Source organism: Haliaeetus leucocephalus, unplaced genomic scaffold (genome assembly GCF_000737465.1).
Source record: "Haliaeetus leucocephalus isolate CR32 unplaced genomic scaffold, Haliaeetus_leucocephalus-4.0 Scaffold173, whole genome shotgun sequence".
Classification (NCBI taxonomy): Eukaryota; Metazoa; Chordata; class Aves; order Accipitriformes; family Accipitridae; genus Haliaeetus; species Haliaeetus leucocephalus.
In genome coordinates, this window is record NW_010972609.1 from 11,797,154 (window position 1) to 11,806,439 (window position 9,286).

Consider the following 9,286-nt stretch of genomic DNA (forward strand, 5'->3'; position numbering starts at 1 on the left):
CGGCGGGTCCCCGGGGCTGCCCTGCCGGCCGCTGCCTCCTCCCCGGCGCCCCTCTCAACTCACAGCGGAGCAGCGAGCCTTTTGGGATTCCGGCGTGCGGTGCAACAGTTCCCTTCCTCGAGGAAAACCTCCACTGTGGAGCTCGAAACCCGTTGACTTTGCTTGCCAAAACTCAACGTTAGCCGTTCTACTGGGGCTGAAACAGCGGTGGCGTTTCTAGAACGGCGGAAGATTTTTGGAACGGCGCTGACGTCAGAGGGGACTCACGTGCTGTCGCCGGCCTTCCCTCGGTGCTCTGGGAGAGCGGCCTCGGTGTTCCTCAGAGCCACGGGACGCGAGGGGAGCGGGGGGACGAGCGCGCCTTAGGTTAGGTGAAAACCTGAGCTACGGATAGGTGTACGTATGGATAAATTCACCCACAGCGACTCTTTAAAAGTTGGTTAACCCCCGCCACTGCCAGGCTCACAAAAGCTACCTCTGGAGCAGCTGTGAGAACTCCTTCACCGCGTCGACACTTTGTGCATAGATGCACACAGACACTCGGAAACGTACTGTTAGGTTAGTACCGGTCATCAACGTTAGGTTAGTACCGGTTCCCCCCTCACTTAGTTTTTTTTCTGCTCCGAGGCAAACCCCGTTGCTGTGGAAGGGCATCTCTGCGGAGTGGACGTGTGGCGCCCATCTCGTGTAGGTGTCGAGCGTACAAACGGGACCTCCTGCCCCAGGAGGCCACGGAGTCCCATCCTACCTGGCCTAAAACCACAAGAAGGCTTTAAAGCTGCATTTCGGCCGTTGCCCTTTTCTCACAAGCCTGCGGTTTATGAAGTGGTGTGCTTCCCAAAGCTGCAGTTAAGTTTTCATACAGTGTCCGGGCTAACAAAGCTTATGAGCTTAAGCACTTCAGGGTGAAAACACAAATGAAGGCAGTTTGGTAGCAGTAAAACAACAGGCACTGTTAATCAGATGCAGCAGACTGGAAATCCTCTTACGTTTCTCTGTTGGAAAAAAAGGGTACAGGAAGTCTCTGAAATCATATAAAGCTAAATGAGAAGCACTATTACAAATTATATTAGAAAAAATATTACTGTGTCTTCCTTAATTACAGCTAAGATGCGATTAAATTTCTAAATGGGTCTTTTTGCTCTCAAAGATAAAAAACTACAAGTGCTTAACAAAAATTAATTGATTACTGGAGCTTTTATTTTGGACAATGTAAAATATTTTTATATAGTTGTAACTGAAAAGTGAGTTAAAAATTACTAGAACTCCTCTGTAGGATCGCATGACTCGAGCATTAAGACAAGAGAATCAATTCATACTGTATTCATATGTTTTATTTTTTTAAACAAGTATCCAACTGCTGAAGTCACAGTCATTAAAGTCAAACTAGTATTCTATCACCTTCTGATTACTGCAGGACCAGTGACACATTTCTTTTACCAGTGGAGAATTTTCTCTTTTTCCCGGGGGGGGGCTCTGGTGTTGTGGGGGGGGGGGGGGGGGGATCTAAACAGACTGATCTAAATTATCTAACTTGTTTTGTTATTTTCAAGCTTTCTGATTAATAAAAACTCATTTGATCTGAAGTAACTTCCTTTCTTCAACATTGTTTGTTGTGCACTGAAACAGGATATATAAACATTTTATTAAGTGAGCTGAACAGCTTTCAAGTTTCACTGAACTTTCAGTAAATATTCCCATAGTCTCTGTTACAATGTCCTTCTGTAATAACTTCCTACAGCAATAAGGGAATCCCTGAAGATCTGTTTACTCCACCTACACTAACAGAACAATAGACAGATATTTCCTCTCTTTTAGCAAAAGCATGTTAGTTTTTATAGAATGCTAAGCTATGCCAAGACTCTCTATTGTTCTGTATACGTGGAGCAAGTAATGTTAGGAACCACGATATTAGTGATAAAAAGGCAGGATTTGTAAAACTTCACATAGAAAATCGGTAAAAGCTGAATAACTGAAAAGCTTTTTGAAGCTATATGAACTATTGTATAGGTTTATTAAATAACAACTCAAGTATTTTCCCGAGTAATCTTTTTTCCTTCATTACATGGATAGAAAAATATATTCAAACCCAAACTAACCAGATGTCCAGCTATTAAAAATTTATTCTAAACCAAACTGATTCACGTCATGTGAGAGCAGGAAAGGTGGCATGGAATGGAGTTCCAGCTGCTCTCCAGGGCTCCAGGCAGCACAACTGTTACCGTATTCCCAAGGCAGCAGCACAAGAGGATGTCAGAGGCAGGAATAATCTCTAGAAAGGGGAAACACTTACCGTGGAAGGAAGTCATTCACTTCCCTCTGGATGCTCCTTTTGCCCTTCAGGCTCAGTATGAGCCCTCTATAGGCAGGGCTTAAAGCCAGTGGGTTTGTAATGTATTTCTGATTGCATCTCAGTGTGTTGGTGTTAAAAAGCACCCAACCTATTCCCCATTGACGTATGTGAACCGAGAGTGTAATACTTAAATACAAAATGAGAGAAAGGAATGAACGAGGCAAAATCAAATAGCTCTTTTTCAGATAACAAAGGCATCAATCAGAAAGGAAACATTTTACATAATATTTTGCCCAAATATGGTAGTTACTGAAATTAGTGAGGTTAGTGGTTTGTCAGTCATCCAAAGTTGCTCAAAAATTTGAATGAAGGCCTTAAAAAAGAGTTTTGCTAAAATATAAGTGATGCATAAGCATTATGTTGACCTCTGCACCTGAAAAAATGTCACCCTCGCTATATTTAATGGTACAGTGGCCTGCATGAAATGATCTGACAGTTTCAGACAGCTTCATAGGAGATAAAAAATCCACATGACAAAAGGCTACGGTAACACAGACGTAGTTGATAGACACAGCAGAAAAAACAGTGCTGAGTGACCAAGATGGTTAAACTGCTCTTTTCTCCAAGCCATGTTATAAGACACATCGATGAGGCAACATGGGACACAACTTCACATTGATTTTGCCACTGCTGTATCTGATCCGTTATTAAATATCTCCAAAACTATCCCAATTATCCGTATCACAGGTATTAATTTTATAATACTAAAAGCTACAGGAAAGTGCATCAAACATTTTCTTTGGTAGCAGTCCTAACACCAGTATTAAGATATGCTTGCATAGGTCTATAGAAGGTTTGAATTAATAGAAAAAGAGGATTAAAGACATACAAATTTAATTGTAGAGAAAAAACTGAATGACAAGCAGCAATCACCATATTACATCAAGAAATCACAATATAAAAGACTACAGGACTGAAAAGTAGAACTGAACCTATCCTCATATTTAAATAATCTACTTATAAAACATCTACGTTATGAGAAAATAGTATTTTCTTACTTTTAGTTTCACTGTTGGCAACCTGATAATCAAGATCACTTCAGAGAAACGAATACACAATTGATAGTGCTACGAAAACCTGTTCAATGCCCAGTAACGGCCAAATTAAATGTTAGGAATTATTAGGAAGGAGAACAAAACATGAAGCATTACTATGCCACTGTATAAATCCATACGGCATCTGACACCATTCAGACTTGAATACTGGCTGTGATTCCCGTTTCCCACCTTAAAGTGATGTGGCAGTACTGAAGGCACTGGGAAAAATGGAAAGAATGATTCAAATTATGGAATAGCTTCATATAAAGAATGACAGTAAAAAGTAGAAGTCTCCAGTCTAAATAACAGATAAACAAGGAAAGGTGATGAATGCTCGTCATATCACAACTGGCACAGAGATGCTGAATAGATATGATGCTTCTCTCCATCCTCCAAAACTGGTATTGGGTGTCATTAAAAGCAGCAGGTTCAAGCAAAGACAAGGCGGTACTTCCTGAGACATGTCATACCTGTGCTGTGGAAACCTTTGCACCTGAACACATAGTGGTCTTTTGGTCATGTGTTGAGAGAGCAACTGGACAAATTCACAGACAAAACAACTTTTCAAGCCACCTTACAATACTGCCAATACAATGTTTGAACTAAGTGCAGCAGTGAAAAAATAGCTAACCTAAAACATGCATATACAGTCTCAACAGAAATTAATGATACTATTTTGTTTTATGTTATGTTTCCAGCATAGTTATAAACAGCATCTGACATCTGAGCGATGACAGGCATTGCTCTGCAGAGATTAATACACAGGAACTAAAAGGCAAGGCCATTATGCCTCCTCTTCTGCTGATTCACTAGAGGAAGCAACATTCCACCAAGTCCCCTTTTGGGACACCACTCACCGTCAATCCACATTAACCACTGTGATGCCGAGTACTATACTCCTGTAGTTGTATGGAGTTTTTCTGGTAAAAGACTGGCTCCACTGGGGTCAGTGGTAACACTCCAGGGACTGCATGTTTTGTGCTACCTAGGCACAGCAGATTGCAAAAGAAGAAGAAAGAAAACTCTGGTGTGCCAGAGTAAGAGATGGACTGAATGAAGGCAGTGTCTCCATCTCCTTGGAGAAGGGGAAGGACAGGTCCCAGGGAGATCTCGGAGCCACTCCTGTCAGATGGACAAGTGGTTACTCGCAAATAGCAGCGCTGTTACTGTTGAGCAAGTAGGAATGGGTATATTACTGTAACATTCAAATACCTTTAATTTCTTTGGCTTGTATTTCATGACTCATGCAGTATAGCTTCCTGCAATAAGTAGTTGTTTATGTGTAAGAATAAAAGTATTATCAATCAATCTCCATCTTCCTCAAATTAAAAAAAAAAAATCCATTGCTTAGTATCTAGCAATTGTTGGGAGTTTGACTGTTACTATTGGGAGAAAGAAGTGCTCAATATTAGCCTCAGGAGACTTGAAGGTACTATTTGTGCTAAAGAGGAAGGATGAAGGAAAGCTCACCAGCTAAGGAAAAGTCAGACTGCTCCTAGAATAGGTGGCATAGGCGAGAACATGTGGTAACAAAAAGTGAGCTGCATTAGGTAAGTAACTCTGAAAGGTTTTATAACAATGCTATCCCTATTGAAATGAAATGGGGGACACTGTAAGAAACTAAGGACAGCAAAAGCCTGAGGCAGAAAGAATTTAAATCGTACAGTTAGCTCCCTTTTTTGTATTGTATGGGGAATGTCCATTTGATAATCAATCATCTAGGCCAACATGAGAGGGGGTAGGTACCTTCTTCTGGAACAGAGTACAAGACTCTCTTAAAAATTATAATCAGGAAAATGAACTACAGAAGAGAAACCTTAGAACAGTGGTGTTCTTCCTTCCCCTCTTAAAACAAACAAACAAAACCCCCAAACACCACAAAAGCGTTTTCTTGTCCACTGTAGTCCACAAATACTGGAGGGCAGAAATGGCAATCAATCACGTTTGTTTCAGAAGACCCTTCAATTTTATATTATTTACTTGGACTACATTTACACCTAATTTAGTCTCAAGTCACCATGGCTGATAATCACTTCACATTAAGTGCCTCTTACACTTCTCAAGCCACTGATTTGTGTCTTTTGATTTTAATGCCACAAACCTGGATCTTAATCTCTAAAATAAAACTGGGTTTAAATAATGGCCCAAACACCCTTATTCCACACTGACATACACACAAACATTTCAGCTTCGTGTACATGGGTTGGTTTCATCAAAGTAAGATTACTTGAGATTAATTAAATTGGATATTGTCATAATACATTCAGGACTGAACATTTTGACTAAGATTTTTTGATAATGTAAACAATCTATATTTGGCTTTAATGCAGGTAATAAATTTACTTCGTTAATGGACATTTTATAAGGTGAAAAGATTACTGAATTGTACGCATTCGTGTACAACACTGGTCGCATTTGATAACATTTTCATCAACTAGGTTAAGACTGAGGGCAAAAATTTGACAGCTGCTATAAACATACGTACTTGGCTTTAGAATAATTTAAAGATGATGTCAGAAGTGCTCACAAGAAAAAAAAATCTATTGTTTTGTATTTAGTACTCTAAATAGGAAAAAATAACTTGTCTATAAATGACGCCAAATTCCTTTCCTATTCTTTTCCAAGTTCTCAGTAGAGGCGCAGACATTTCTTTCTCTATGACAGCCTTGCTTTCATGTTGCCAAAGGCATTTTTAACATTTTTTAAACTACTGACCAATTTAAAACACTGGAATATTTTTTCATGAAAAATGTTAACTACAAAAATTTTTAAAATCTATTCCTAATTTTTTTAAATCCATAGCTTTTGTGAACTGACATAATTTGTCCTTTTCGGGACAGGCCTTCAGGGCAACGAACCTTGTTTGATCATCAAAGCTGGCTGGGAAAGACCAGGCCACGCTGAAAGCAGGCTAAAATAATCCCTGTGGACAGAGCACTGCAGAAAAGAGTCTGCCTCTTTCTGTCTTGTCTTGGAACAAACAAGAGGCACAAGGTTCAACACAGTAGAGCTGTTGTAGCATATCCTGGTCATGGAAATCATTTATATTTCTAAGAAAACAAAAATAGGTTTAGAGAGAAATTCACATGGATATGATTGCTAGTTATTTCTCGCACCTGAAATTTATTTCTTCGTTCTGAGTGAGGAAGAGTTTCTGTATAATATATATTAATTGTACAAGAAAAATATATTTTGAGTTGTAAATCGCTTGCTAGCCTAGAAGTTATGATTTAAACAGTGTACATAGTATTGTCTGAGTCATCAACAGATAACTGAAGAACTATAATAATAATTTATGGGAGTATTATGAAATATATTATTGGAGTTTTATGAAAATCTGTTAAGCTTTTTATTTCAGTGAAAAAGAATGGCAGTTATTATTTTAAGGTTCTGAGGAAAAGATCAATTTCAGTCTGCATATAGCTGCATAAAGTCTTTCAAATACATTAATTACTACTGTTGATTCATATTGGTGGAATTATTTTTGACTGAGTATACCTGAATCAAAACCAAAGCGTCATCAAACATTCAGCAGTGGATATATAACATTTTGACACAGACATCTATGAATGATGCACAAGTTCATGAATGAATACTGTATCGGTTATATTAGTGATGAAATTTTTCAAAATTTCTACCTATGAAAGAATTAAGTATAATTGTCAGCACAGATTGGAAATAAGAGATAGAGTGATACAGAAATAAACCCTTTATAATCCATGAGACCACTAATGGATCTCATTTCCTTACAACAGACATTATTGTCATATTAAATTAATGGCTAGACAAAGTATTACCTTCTTAGTTATGCATTTATATTCCATAAATATTTTATAATGAGTACTTATATGTAGATCACACAATAAAATGTTCAATGTTTTTGCCACATCTATTATTGCCAAAAATTTCTGCTTGAAAAATGGAAATACATTCACATACAGAAATATATTTGCCAGGGGCTATTAAACAAAGTACTTCAAACAAACAAACAAACAAACAAACAAAAACCCCAAAAACCAACCCAGAAAGAGAGAAGACCCTAGGAATGACTTACTATGCCTGGCAAGACATTGAGGATTTCTGTGACACCTCTCTTTACAGACATTTTCAAGTTCTATGGAAGTGTTAAACTTATTGTAATAGTCAGTTACTATTTAGGCAACAATTACGGTATTTGGGACCACACTTTTCAAAAAGTCACTCAGTCCATTCTTAGCATAGATTCAGTTTTTGATTAGGAGACTACAATACAGAATTAATATGCAGGAAAAAATAGATGTTCAAGTAAGCTTTAGTCTTAAAAAGTCTTGCTGTCATCAGCCAGGTTTTTTTTACTGCTTGCCAAGCTCCTAATGTTGCTAAATGGATTTTAACAGCTTTGCTGTCATGCATATCCCTGTTTTCATAGTACAAATTTTATTTGGCACTGCTGTATTTATTGCATATATTCCTAAACTAACAACGCAAGCAGAAATCTAAGACTGTCCTGACGAATGTGAGAGAGCTTCTGGCAGCGTAATGTCCATTGTCTGCAATCGTTCTGACAGATCACTGAGCTCAGTGTATCATACATGCTTAAATTATGAACAAATTCCAATGGTGTAAGGATAATTCTAAATCCAGAGTATTTGGAACAACCCTTGGCTTCTAAGCCTGGTCCATGGAAGGATTCAGTGATGGGCCTGAAGGGCTCTAAATTAATTCCAGACCACCTCGATATAACCCTGCCTTGAAACTAGCTAGTCAGTATCTAAAAATCTCTGCAGTAGTTATTAGCATATCACTATAGTCAACACATCTGCACATCTGTTTTTTATTTTAAGAAGTATATATCAAATAAATTTGTGACTACAGATGTCTCATTCACAACTGATTCTGTGGCACCAAAATATCTTTAAGCTGTGTTTATCACATCATTAAATGAACAGGAATAATAATTCTTCAGACAAAAGGTATTACCAAATGGAAGATTTCATACTTGGAATGGGGTGGGGCAGGGGGAAGACCAGAGAGAGCATGAAATCAGAAGACTATCTTGTATTTGTATAGACCCTTTCAACTGTGCTATAATAATTAATAAAAACAAGAAGATATTTTCCAGGTTGGAAATTGAATATGTACCTCAGGATTTTGAAAAGTGACCAGTGATAGAAGCTGTCAATTTTTTGTTATGCAACTTGAAATGCATTAAGGCAATACAATTACCAGAAAGCCCTGGGTACCTCCTTGTTTCATAGCGAGCAGCAAATATGAATGGATTTGTATTTATTTTTAAGATTGTGCAAAATCACGTAGGTGAAAGTTACAAAATAAGCTACTCTCAAACTGAATGCTCCTTTTATTAAATTCTGTATTCTCACTATTAACTTTACACAATACTCAGCACACATTATTTAGATGAGTTTCAGACAAAAATAGTCTTCTTGCCACTAAAGCAAAACATGAAGTTAATTTGTTCAGGATCTTATGCAAAACCCACTTACACAATGTAATTTGATATATGCCCTGATACTGCTTCCTTATTAATAATTACCAATCTTCACCCAGGTATATGGCTTGCCCTTTTATAATGTAGCTTTCTACTGAAGTGATATCAATATGTATTTCTAATGCAAATCAGACTCATTAAACACTTCTTCAGAATATATTCAACCTGAGTTTTAAGATCGAGTTTCTGAGTTACAATCTTCACATCATCATCAATGATTTTTTCACTGACTTCAGTATAGCCACAGTTTTACTCAGATCTTGAACATGTAGTTGGTACTGTCAAATTTAAATCAAATTAAGAAAATATATAAAATATAGTTTATTTCTGCTTTTATTGAAAGCTGGTGGGTATGTGTGTATATCTCCAAATTTCATATCGTACCATTTGCCTTGCAAATTCAAAGGA